This window comes from Helianthus annuus, chromosome 10 (genome assembly GCF_002127325.2).
Source record: "Helianthus annuus cultivar XRQ/B chromosome 10, HanXRQr2.0-SUNRISE, whole genome shotgun sequence".
In the NCBI taxonomy this organism is placed as follows: domain Eukaryota; kingdom Viridiplantae; phylum Streptophyta; class Magnoliopsida; order Asterales; family Asteraceae; genus Helianthus; species Helianthus annuus.
In genome coordinates, this window is record NC_035442.2 from 102,570,785 (window position 1) to 102,582,658 (window position 11,874).

The window sequence follows — 11,874 nt, forward strand, 5'->3', positions numbered from 1 at the left end:
CTATACCATAGCACCAATTTCGACCATTGTCCATGCTACTTCAACATTTAGACCATCGAACCAAGCGGGTTTTCAATATTCAACCCTTCCATTTGGGCAATCGTCGGGAATTCAAGGAGATGGGTATGATGAAGGATTTGAGGAGTTTGAGGGTTATGATGAGGATGGGTATGCTTACGGGGGTTATGGTGATCAAGGAGAATTTGGATATGTGCAAAGTCAATCTCAAGGGATGGTAAGTGTCGGTGGAATGCCACAACAACAACAACTCGTACCACAACACATTCGGCCAAGACCACAAGGGCCACCAATACAACATCCTATCCCATTGCAACAAGTCCGGCCACAAAATGTACAACCACAATTTCAAAGACCACCTCAACGGCCACCGATGCGACAACAACAGTTTCAACAACCAATCGCACCACAAGGGCAAGTACCAAGGCCAATGGGTCCTATTCCTCCAAGAGGTAGGTTTGGTGTACCAAGGAGACACCTTAGAGAAAATGTGAGGGGCATCGAAGCACATTTTAGGCCGGTAATCACTCAAAACCCTTCACCGGTAGTTATTCCTCACAATGATCAAGGGAGGACATTTGAAGTGAGGACCAACTCTTTGCAAAGTTTACCAAAGTATAAAGGATTAGCAACGGAGGAGCCTTAGTTTCATTTGGAGGCTTATGACTCGATTTGTAACACTCTTGGGAGTCAAGGGTTCTCGGCCGATGATATTAAATTGGTATTATTCCAATTTTCTTTGGAAGATAAGGCGAAAAAATGGTTCTACACTTTGCCTTCGGCATCCATATATACATGGGGGGAAATGCAACAAACCTTTTTCGATGAATTTTACACCGCTCAAAAGACGAATGCTGCTAGAAAAGGGTTGAGGAGCTTTCAACAACAACATGGTGAAATGTTTCATGAGGCTTTTGAGCGTTTCAATATGATGATCAAAAATTGCCCTCACCATGGAATTGAATTGTGGGAATTAATGAATGCTTTTCACGAGGGGTTAAGTGCCGAAGATGCTCGTGATTTAATGTCTATCACCGGTGGGACTTTTGGTACAAATTACGAGAATGATGATTGGGAGGTTTTGGAGAGCATGGCAACTACATCAAAAAGAAAAGCTCAAGCATCGAGGAGAGCACGACTGGCCATTGCCCGACCTCAAGTGCACGCAATAGATGACGGTAATGTTCAAACCACTAACCAAATTTATGATGTTTGTGCATTGTGTAATGAAATAGGTCATGCGGCTGAAAATTGCCAAGGAATGGTGGAAGGGCAATATGAAGAAGTTCATGCCGTTTGTAACATTCCCAAAATTTTATTTATATAAATATATAAATACTTATGTTATTAAAAGAATGCATCATGGGTAAATTGACCAAGGGAAATATGAGGTATTTTGGGCAAGTGTAGGAACCATTTAATAATTATAAAAATACATTATATTTGAACCTACTCTGTTTTTAATAAAACTTGGTTCAAAATGTAGATACAAATAGTCTTGTTCTAATGACATAATTATTGTTTTATAAAAAGTCATATTTTAGAAGTTATACGCGATAAATAAGTAATGTAGTTAAATTAATTATAATATATAAATAATAATAATAATACTCAAAACTTAAAAATACGTATGGAATAATAACAACTAATTATATGAAGCCAAATGGCCAAAAGAATCTAGAATTGTGAAGTAATAAGGTGTACGTGTATTTTGACATAAATGAAAGGTACAGGTGTTCACTTACCTTAGCCTCTAAGATTCGTAGGAATCCAATATAAATAGATGGCATTGCAGACTTTGGAAATTGCTCAATCCCTTTTCATCTTTGTCGCTCCCTCTTTCATATATATTATTTTTATTCACCTCAATAGTAATAATAATAATAAAGTTGTTTAAGTATTTTAACCCTTGATCACTGATACCCTGTCCAAGTGACGTAGGGCCCCGTAACGTATGTCAAAGCTCTGCCTAAATTCGTTGGGGTTCTGTCTCGTGACGTAGGGATAAAGTAGAAGTGGGTCACTATACTTAATGTGAGTGCACTATATATTTTATTAAATAATCCAGGAGTTGTACCCAAAATATAGCAACCCTCCTGAATATTTTTCTGACACCCTACACTTCCTAAAATACACGCCGTATGTGAAAACCAAGCCCGAAATACAATATATAAATTAAAAACAAGAAATAGTAAGTTGAGGCGGGCCGCGTAGACCCACCCCAACCATTCACGTGGGCCGTATGAGGGTTATACCGGATTCCTTTGATTTCTTAAGTTCAAGCGGGCCGCGTAAATATCCCCGTTAGTTAACACGGGCCGCGAGAGGATCAAAAGGTGGCGCAGCCCGGTGCGGCCACATGGCCCAACACCTGGCGGGCCTACCTGATGACCCAGCTAAGCTACAACGACGACTGGAGTCAACGCGGGCCGCGTAGCCCCTGGCTACACCTTACGCGGGCCGCGAGAGAACCAGAATCAGCCCCTATAAATAGAAGCGATCGGCTGTTCATTCAGTTCGTTCAGAATTTATTTCTTTCTCTCAATTCTAAAGTGTAGGCATTATACACGGGTATAATACCCCCCTAATTAGCGAAGCTCTGCCTCGTTGTAAGTATCATAACCCCTGGATACGTATTAGATACTCTGCCCGATTGATCTAGGGTTCCGTAACGGCTGTCGTGGTTCTGCCCGACGTAGTCGTTGGAATGCCGTCTCGGGGAGGGTATTACTAATGTTAAAATGGGTTATTATACTAACGCGTGTGCATTGTTTATTTAATTAGACTATAACCAGGGAATCACAGAGGAAAGCCTTATAATAGCAATGTGAGTAATCCTCTTTTTGTTAAATGCTTTTACAAAACCTTAAATACTTTTCCCTGCGAACGACAGTTATTGAGTATTTGTAAGAATACAATTATCGTGGGTATGTTGGGGTTTTGTATACAAAATTTGTTACAACCTGGTTATGGAGTAACATTACCACAAGTCGGGTGTCGATAGTACCACGGGTGATAATTGATATAACTTGGAAACAAATGTAATTGCGGATGCGCCCTCAATACTGTTCACTGTGACTTTTTATTTAAACTTGATTAAACTGGGATTCACTCACCAGTATTTCCTGCTGATAAAATGTTTTAAACACGTGTTTCAGGTAACTTAGTGTGAAGCCAATAAAAGCCAGCTGGAGAGCACTGAAGGCTTGGAAAAGTGGCTATAAAGTTACCTAAAATAAAATAGATGTTTTTATTAATAAAAATAGGATTTATTCCTATGAAAGTGTGTATACTGAAAACTTGGGTTTTACCCATGTGTTTAATATTATGAAAATATGGTGGTTTTACTCTGATAAAAATATTTCCTAACTACGGTCCTGATGAAAAATTCCGCTGCCAAATTAGACCATACACGATACCACCGAAACTGGCTCACGGCCGCCCGTTCCCGAGGGATCGGGGGTTGTGACAGAAGGTGGTATCAGAGCTATGCCACTGGTTCAAGCCAAAGAAGTGTTCTGCTGACACTTAAGTTTTAAATTCTGTGTTAGGAAATTAATATAACAATTTATGTGTTATTCTGAGTAGATAAATCTTAATATTTATATATTATGATTTTTATGTTTTGAGTTCAGAATATGAGTAACCAATATGACTAGACGTACCCATAGGCTACCTCGGCAGATGTATTATACTACACTCTTATACAATTAGTAACTTAAGGTATCACCTTGAGTGAGATCTCTTCTTAAATAAATGAATATACCGTAATATATATATATATATGTATATATATGTGTATGTACTACTATGTGTATATCAACCTCACTAGGAAATATTAATACACGTTCATTTTGTAAAAATATTCATAGAGCATGGGTATAAATTTTAGATATTAAATCTAAAATCGTAATTTATGGTAAACTTACGTAAGAAATAACATTATGTATCCAACTTAAATAAATAAAAGTATGTTATTTTAATTGATTCATAAACTTCATGATCTATACCATGATCTATCCTTATGAATGGTGGTATAGATTATGGTAAATTCCTGAATTGACCTTAAATCCAGAAATCGTGTTAATATACAATATTAATTGTATGTAAAATAATATACACGTTGTAGTATAGTATACTTCTAATAAACATACGTTATAATACACCATTAAAAAAAAAGTCAAGAGAAAATAAAGAAGTCACAACCAAATGAAGTAATAATTAATAAGGAAACAAATGCACAAACTCAGGAAACAGGCAATAACCTACCATGGGAAGATAAACAATGGGTAAATCTCCATATGTTAGCCACTACAGAAGTAAATATTAACTTATATTAAATAGTTGAACCACAAAACCAGTACCGGCACCCATGCCACCTATGAGCTAGAAATTTTAAAAGAAATTTTGCCTATTCAATAAACAACCTAAAAGAAAAAGATAGAATAAAACCATACATAAAAGTATGTTGAGCATAATACTCCTATAACCTAGATAGACTAAAATAAGTTATGAATGCATAATTCCTAGTATATTTTGAACCCCACTTGTAATTGCAATAAATATACACATATATATAAGTCGCAATGTTCGCCGTTTTTAATCAATCTATTTTTATGATGGTACCCAAATAGTTATACTAGAAATTTGTCTATGATAATTAATACCACCTACTTAAATAACATTATAATATACATCAAACTAAGTTAGTTGTTAACAAGGCAATCATGTTCATGACTTTCTTTTGGAATCAATCATTTACTTTGGTTTAAAATACATATTGAAATATATGGTATAAAGTTTTAAAACTTTGTGGTTTTAATAATATTGTTTCAAAATAAATTATATTTAAATAAATAAAACCGAAGCTATTAAATTTAACCGAAATGATTTTTAAGAATTAGAAAAAAAAAATAAATAAAATTAAAAACAATTGCTTTAGTGGATTGAGCCAAAGCAAGTTGTTGAAACCCAGGTGTACCAATTTTCCACTTTATTTTATTCCTTCTGGTTTGTAACCAGTTGGCCATAAGACTTTATACTTTCATAATTTTATGTTGGGGTTATTTGTAAAGGTTTCTATTAAAATACTTAGCAATAAAATAAATGGTTAAATGAATATGAGGGATATTCATGATTAAATAAAAACATTTAAATTTTTTGAGATTTGGGTTGGTTGGACTACGTAGAAAGGCCTAACTAAACATTAAAAGCATTTCTACAAATCTCCAATATTAAGGTATGTCCAGAATAGGTCTTATGCGTGGAAATAATTGATATAAGATTAACTCGTCATATTAGTTATATGATTGTGTATCCTAAATTATAAAGAAAAATATTCAAGTCAGCCGGTTGATATATAATAGTTAACTAGTAAATGAGTTGAATTGATAAATTGGATGTTAAACTTACCTTAAGTAATCTCGAAGTTCTCATACTTTAAAAGATTATAATAAAGATAAAAGAGATGAGATTGAATTGTGATTGGTTAAATAATGGAGATGGAAATTCTCATAAAATAACTATAGTAATAAAATATCAGTGACGTACCCGTGACACAAATAAATTTTTAAAGTCGGTTACATGAATCTATAAAAGATCTATTTAATTAAATACTTGAAAAAAATATATATATATAAGATCTCGAATATATACATACTTTGATAGTATGGGATGAAGTACGCTACACAAGGTTTAAAAAAAAATGTTATATGTTTTAAGTTTATACTATATATTAATATTTAATATATTTCTGTTACATTGCTATAACTAAAGTTTTTAATTACAGAAAGTAATTTACATATAGTATATATATCTCTGGGTAACCCATAAATACCATGTCATGAGTCATATATGCACATAAGTCTTCTAAATAATGCTTTTCAATCTTAAAAGTATATTATGATTAATACAAAAGGAAAAAGGTAGGAATGTGATAATTGGAATAGATATATAGATAGTTACTTGAGGAGAAATTATTGAGGTAAAATAAATAATGGTCCTGGTATAGTTTAACCCATTAGCTAAAAATGAAATTGTTCTTATGAGTCCAGAAAATTTATATTTTGAGTAATTTATTTCCCTAAACTTTTAATTCCAAAACATTATATTTGATAAGGATAAAATAAAGTCATGGAAATAAGCTTGATGATTGGTACCATCGGATGTGTAGTTATTACTTTATATATGTGCGTATATCTATATTACATAAGTTTAAATATTAAACTAGAAATTTGAAAGTTTCGTTTGTTTCTAAATAATAAATATACACATGTGTATACATGATAGAATTTCTTAATAGTATACCCAACATAATATCTTTTGTAAGATAAATATAAGAGAAAATATCATTGGTGATTTTTATGAAAACACGAAGCCATTATAAGAATAAATCCTGAAACATATTATGTTTTAAAATACTATCTGTCTCAATAAAATATTCCGTGCATCGGAATCTCATAATATATAAGCATGAATGAAGTTGGCTGTAAGTATATTTATTACATTGAACCTAGCTATAGTATCAATGGAAACAATGATATATTTGAAACTCCATTCTCCAACCAAAAGAAAACCACAACCATAATAATATCTATGCTTAAATGAAAGAGTTACGATATTGATATTCACTGGTAACAACCAGGACAATATTTAGACTTGAATCTAAGAAAAATGCCTTAGTATTAAGCTTTGAGATAAGCCAATTACTTGCATAGATAAAGTGTGATGGTTATTGGTATCCCGTGAGGATAATGACTAGAACAGTGCAAGTACGATAAATAAGCAATAACAACTGGCCACTGTTATTTCTTGTTTATTGATACTACTCGGTTCTAGAATATTATCCAACATGAGAATACTGATTTCCTTATTCCTTGATACAAGCCATAATAAATAATATACTTCTAAAATCATTATTTGAGAAAATTCTATTTATGGGAAATACAATGATAACTACCTCTCCGGCAAGTCTGGGTATGATGTGGTATACACTCCAGCTTGTCCGGGTGAGATGGGGGTACCTCTCCGGCGAGACCGGGTGAGATGGGGTATATGTTATATTAATGGAATTCCCTAAATAGTACCATGATTTGATGTCTAACCTGTTTTTGGAAATATAAATCTGTTAAATACACTGACCTGATGAATGGTGTGTATATTACAGTATGTGAAATATATGATTATATAGATATGTATATCTATGAGGATTAGAAAATCCAAAGACCATGTTGATTGACAATTAGGGATAAAGCACGAACCGGTGTGTCAATGATAATTCTAGATTTAATTATCAGGAATCTCTCTCGTATACGTCTATAATTCCGATATCAAACACTATTTCGTTTGATCATCAGTCTCGAAACTCGTGCGACAAGATGAACGACGGGAACCCTATAAGTTGGGATGCCATGGAAAGTATAAGATTTCCCTTTGCGATTATTAATGCATTAGGAAGCCTGTAACCAAAAGTTGTGCTAAGACACAAAACATCTAAAAACTTATAGAGAGTCGTTTTACCTTTATTAAGAGCTCTTGAGAAAATAAGAGTAACCACGACTAGCTATATTTAGAAGAACTCTTTTCCCCTATAATTCTACTAAGATTTACCATTCGGAACCCTTAAATTTGAAATGACATGAATACATACCTAACTGATAAATCTTTAGTTGTACCTCTTAAAAGGTTATAGAAGTAAATGAAGAATTTAAAACCATTAAAAGATCACACAAATTAAAGGTAAGAATCTCAAAGCATAGAAAATAGTCCAGTCAAAGTAAAGTGAAATTCAAAATAAAGACCAGAATTATACCTACAAACTAGACTAACCAAAAGCATTCATATTTTAGAAAATCTCGAGGACGAGATTTAAAACAAGGTGAGAAGGATGTAACATTCCCAAAATTTTATTTATATAAATATATAAATACTTATGTTATTAAAAGAATGCATCATGGGTAAATTGACCAAGGGAAATATGAGGTATTTTGGGCAAGTGTAGGAACCATTTAATAATTATAAAAATACATTATATTTGAACCTACTCTGTTTTTAATAAAACTTGGTTCAAAATGTAGATACAAATAGTCTTGTTCTAATGACATAATTATTGTTTTATAAAAAGTCATATTTTAGAAGTTATACACGATAAATAAGTAATGTAGTTAAATTAATTATAATATATAAATAATAATAATAATACTCAAAACTTAAAAATACGTATGGAATAATAACAACTAATTATATGAAGCCAAATGGCCAAAAGAATCTAGAATTGTGAAGTAATAAGGTGTACGTGTATTTTGACATAAATGAAAGGTACAGGTGTTCACTTACCTTAGCCTCTAAGATTCGTAGGAATCCAATATAAATAGATGGCATTGTAGACTTTGGAAATTGCTCAATCCCTTTTCATCTTTGTCGCTCCCTCTTTCATATATATTTTTTTTATTCACCTCAATAGTAATAATAATAATAAAGTTGTTTAAGTATTTTAACCCTTGATCACTGATACCCTGTCCAAGTGACGTAGGGCCCCGTAACGTATGTCAAAGCTCTGCCTAAATTCGTTGGGGTTCTGTCTCGTGACGTAGGGATAAAGTAGAAGTGGGTCACTATACTTAATGTGAGTGCACTATATATTTTATTAAATAATCCAGGAGTTGTACCCAAAATATAGCAACCCTCCTGAATATTTTTCTGACACCCTACACTTCCTAAAATACACCCCGTATGTGAAAACCAAGCCCGAAATACAATATATAAATTAAAAACAAGAAATAGTAAGTTGAGGCGGGCCGCGTAGACCCACCCCAACCATTCACGTGGGCCGTATGAGGGTTATACCGGATTCCTTTGATTTCTTAAGTTCAAGCGGGCCGCGTAAATATCCCCGTTAGTTAACGCGGGTCGCGAGAGGATCAAAAGGTGGCGCAGCCCGGTGCGGCCACATGGCCCAACACCTGGCGGGCCTACCTGATGACCCAGCTAAGCTACAACGACGACTGGAGTCAACGCGGGCCGCGTAGCCCCTGGCTACACCTTACGCGGGCCGCGAGAGAACCAGAATCAGCCCCTATAAATAGAAGCGATCGGCTGTTCATTCAGTTCGTTCAGAATTTATTTCTTTCTCTCAATTCTAAAGTGTAGGCATTATACACGGGTATAATACCCCCCTAATTAGCGAAGCTCTGCCTCGTTGTAAGTATCATAACCCCTGGATACGTATTAGATACTCTGCCCGATTGATCTAGGGTTCCGTAACGGCTGTCGTGGTTCTGCCCGACGTAGTCGTTGGAATGCCGTCTCGGGGAGGGTATTACTAATGTTAAAATGGGTTATTATACTAACGCGTGTGCATTGTTTATTTAATTAGACTATAACCAGGGAATCACAGAGGAAAGCCTTATAATAGCAATGTGAGTAATCCTCTTTTTGTTAAATGCTTTTACAAAACCTTAAATACTTTTCCCTGCGAACGACAGTTATTGAGTATTTGTAAGAATACAATTATCGTGGGTATGTTGGGGTTTTGTATACAAAGTTTGTTACAACCTGGTTATGGAGTAACATTACCACAAGTCGGGTGTCGATAGTACCACGGGTGATAATTGATATAACTTGGAAACAAATGTAATTGCGGATGCGCCCTCAATACTGTTCACTGTGACTTTTTATTTAAACTTGATTAAACTGGGATTCACTCACCAGTATTTCCTGCTGATAAAATGTTTTAAACACGTGTTTCAGGTAACTTAGTGTGAAGCCAATAAAAGCCAGCTGGAGAGCACTAAAGGCTTGGAAAAGTGGCTATAAAGTTACCTAAAATAAAATAGATGTTTTTATTAATAAAAATAGGATTTATTCCTATGAAAGTGTGTATACTGAAAACTTGGGTTTTACCCATGTGTTTAATATTATGAAAATATGGTGGTTTTACTCTGATAAAAATATTTCCTAACTACGGTCCTGATGAAAAATTCCGCTGCCAAATTAGACCATACACGATACCACCGAAACTGGCTCACGGCCGCCCGTTCCCGAGGGATCGGGGGTTGTGACACCGTTCAAGGTCAAGGAGGGGGTGGTAGAAATTATAACAACATGAATTCTAATACTTACCACCCCGGTTTAAGAAATCACCCAAACTTTCGGTATGGGAACCCTTCAAATCAAGTTAACCCGAATTTCCAAGGAAAACAAGGATTTCAAAGGCAATATCAAACGGGTCAAAGCTCTTCGGGAGGAAACAAAGTAATGGAGATGTTGAAGGCGATGCAAGTCGAAATGCAACGAATGAATCAACGTGATGAAGTTTGGATGCAAAAGGACGAGGCCCGTGATAAAGCTATTCAAACTTTGACTACTCAAATGGGTCAACTTGCGAGTGAAGTGGCGATTTTGAAGAAAGCAAAAGGCCAACTACCAAGTGACACGGTGATAAATCCCAAAAACATTAAAAGTGTTAACATCTATGTGGTAAGCACCGTTCCTAGTACAAAATTTAATGAAAAATGTCTAACCTCTTCGAGTCAAATAAATACAGGTATAGGGAAGGACACCGATGGTGAGAATGATAATGAACGTGGAGCACCAATCGTGCCTATCCGTGTGGGAAAATTAAAAATCCCTTACGCATTATTGGACTACGGGGCGAGCATGAGTGTATTACCAGGTGATCTATATGACATGTATGATTTTGGTCCACTCGAAGATATAGACACCATGGTGAGTTTGGCGGATGAGAGTTGGAGGCGTCCGCGAGGAGTGGTTAGGAATGTCATGATTCGGTTGGGAGAATTCAACTATCCGGTGGATTTTCTGGTATTAGATTATGCCTCTACCAAATTGGCATCACAACAAAGGGTAATTTTAGGTCGACCATTTCTTTATATAGCAAATGCTCAAATCAACTTTAGAGACGGGGTTATTACTATGACCGAAAAGAACCGTAAGTTGTACTTTGATGTTCATACTAGGGAGATTAGTTATGAATCTATTGAAGAGAAGGGTAGAGAGTCTAGTGACCATATGAAAAGTGTGCATCAAAGAATAAAAACAAACAAACCACCGGGGTTTAAAAAGAAGTATAAGGGTTCGAGCAAGTATGTAGTTGACTATCCACCGAATGGACATTTGATGGATGCACTTCAACCAATGACAAGCTACAGTGGGGGAGGTGATAGCAACCGATTCTTTGAGCCACCATAAATGGGGGTGGCACGGTCTCGCTGAAGACTCGAAACCTAGCGCTGCTCAGGAGGCAACCCGGGGTTTTATATTGATCTTTCTGTTTTTATCTTTCTATGTTCCAGGGCCATGGCGACATTCAAGTGTGGGAAGATGTACAGATATTTGGGTAAAAGTGGTGATAGGAAGTCGGATTATCTACAACATCTGTTGTGGCAAACTTCACCAGGTCAATGTACTCTTTCCTTAGTCTTGTTGTGTTCTTTAGCTTTGAAATATTGGTAGTTAGTTTGTTTGATTTTGTTTAAAAAAATATATACAAAACGAAATTTGGGGTTTGAGTTTATAAGCTTTTAGTTGGTTTTAAGAATTTATGCGATCAAAGTCTCTCAAAACCATACATCGGAGTCAATGTATCCCAAGTGTGGGGATGGGGAGAAATTTTGAGATTTTTGAATTTTTTTTTTAAATCAAGCAAAACATGAAAATTTTGAACACCTTAGTCTAACCCCAGATGATGCACCGGCAGCCCTTGATACCCTTTCATTCTTGGTGAGAGTTGAAGCCACACTTGTACATAAAAAAATTTATCTTTGATGAGAGTGGCAACGGGCGGGGGTGCATTAGAACTTGTGCTTGAATGCGGTTTGAGTCCTTAGTTGGAGTGAA

General features: G+C 35.2%; 1 non-coding gene across 1 annotated transcript; it reads right to left on the reverse strand.

Moving 5' to 3' along the window:
* Window positions 1–871: 871 nt before the first annotated feature.
* Window positions 872–978, reverse strand: LOC118483662. The gene has a single exon (XR_004870949.1). It is a non-coding gene; the product is annotated as a small nucleolar RNA R71 (small nucleolar RNA).
* Window positions 979–11,874: the final 10,896 nt, after the last annotated feature.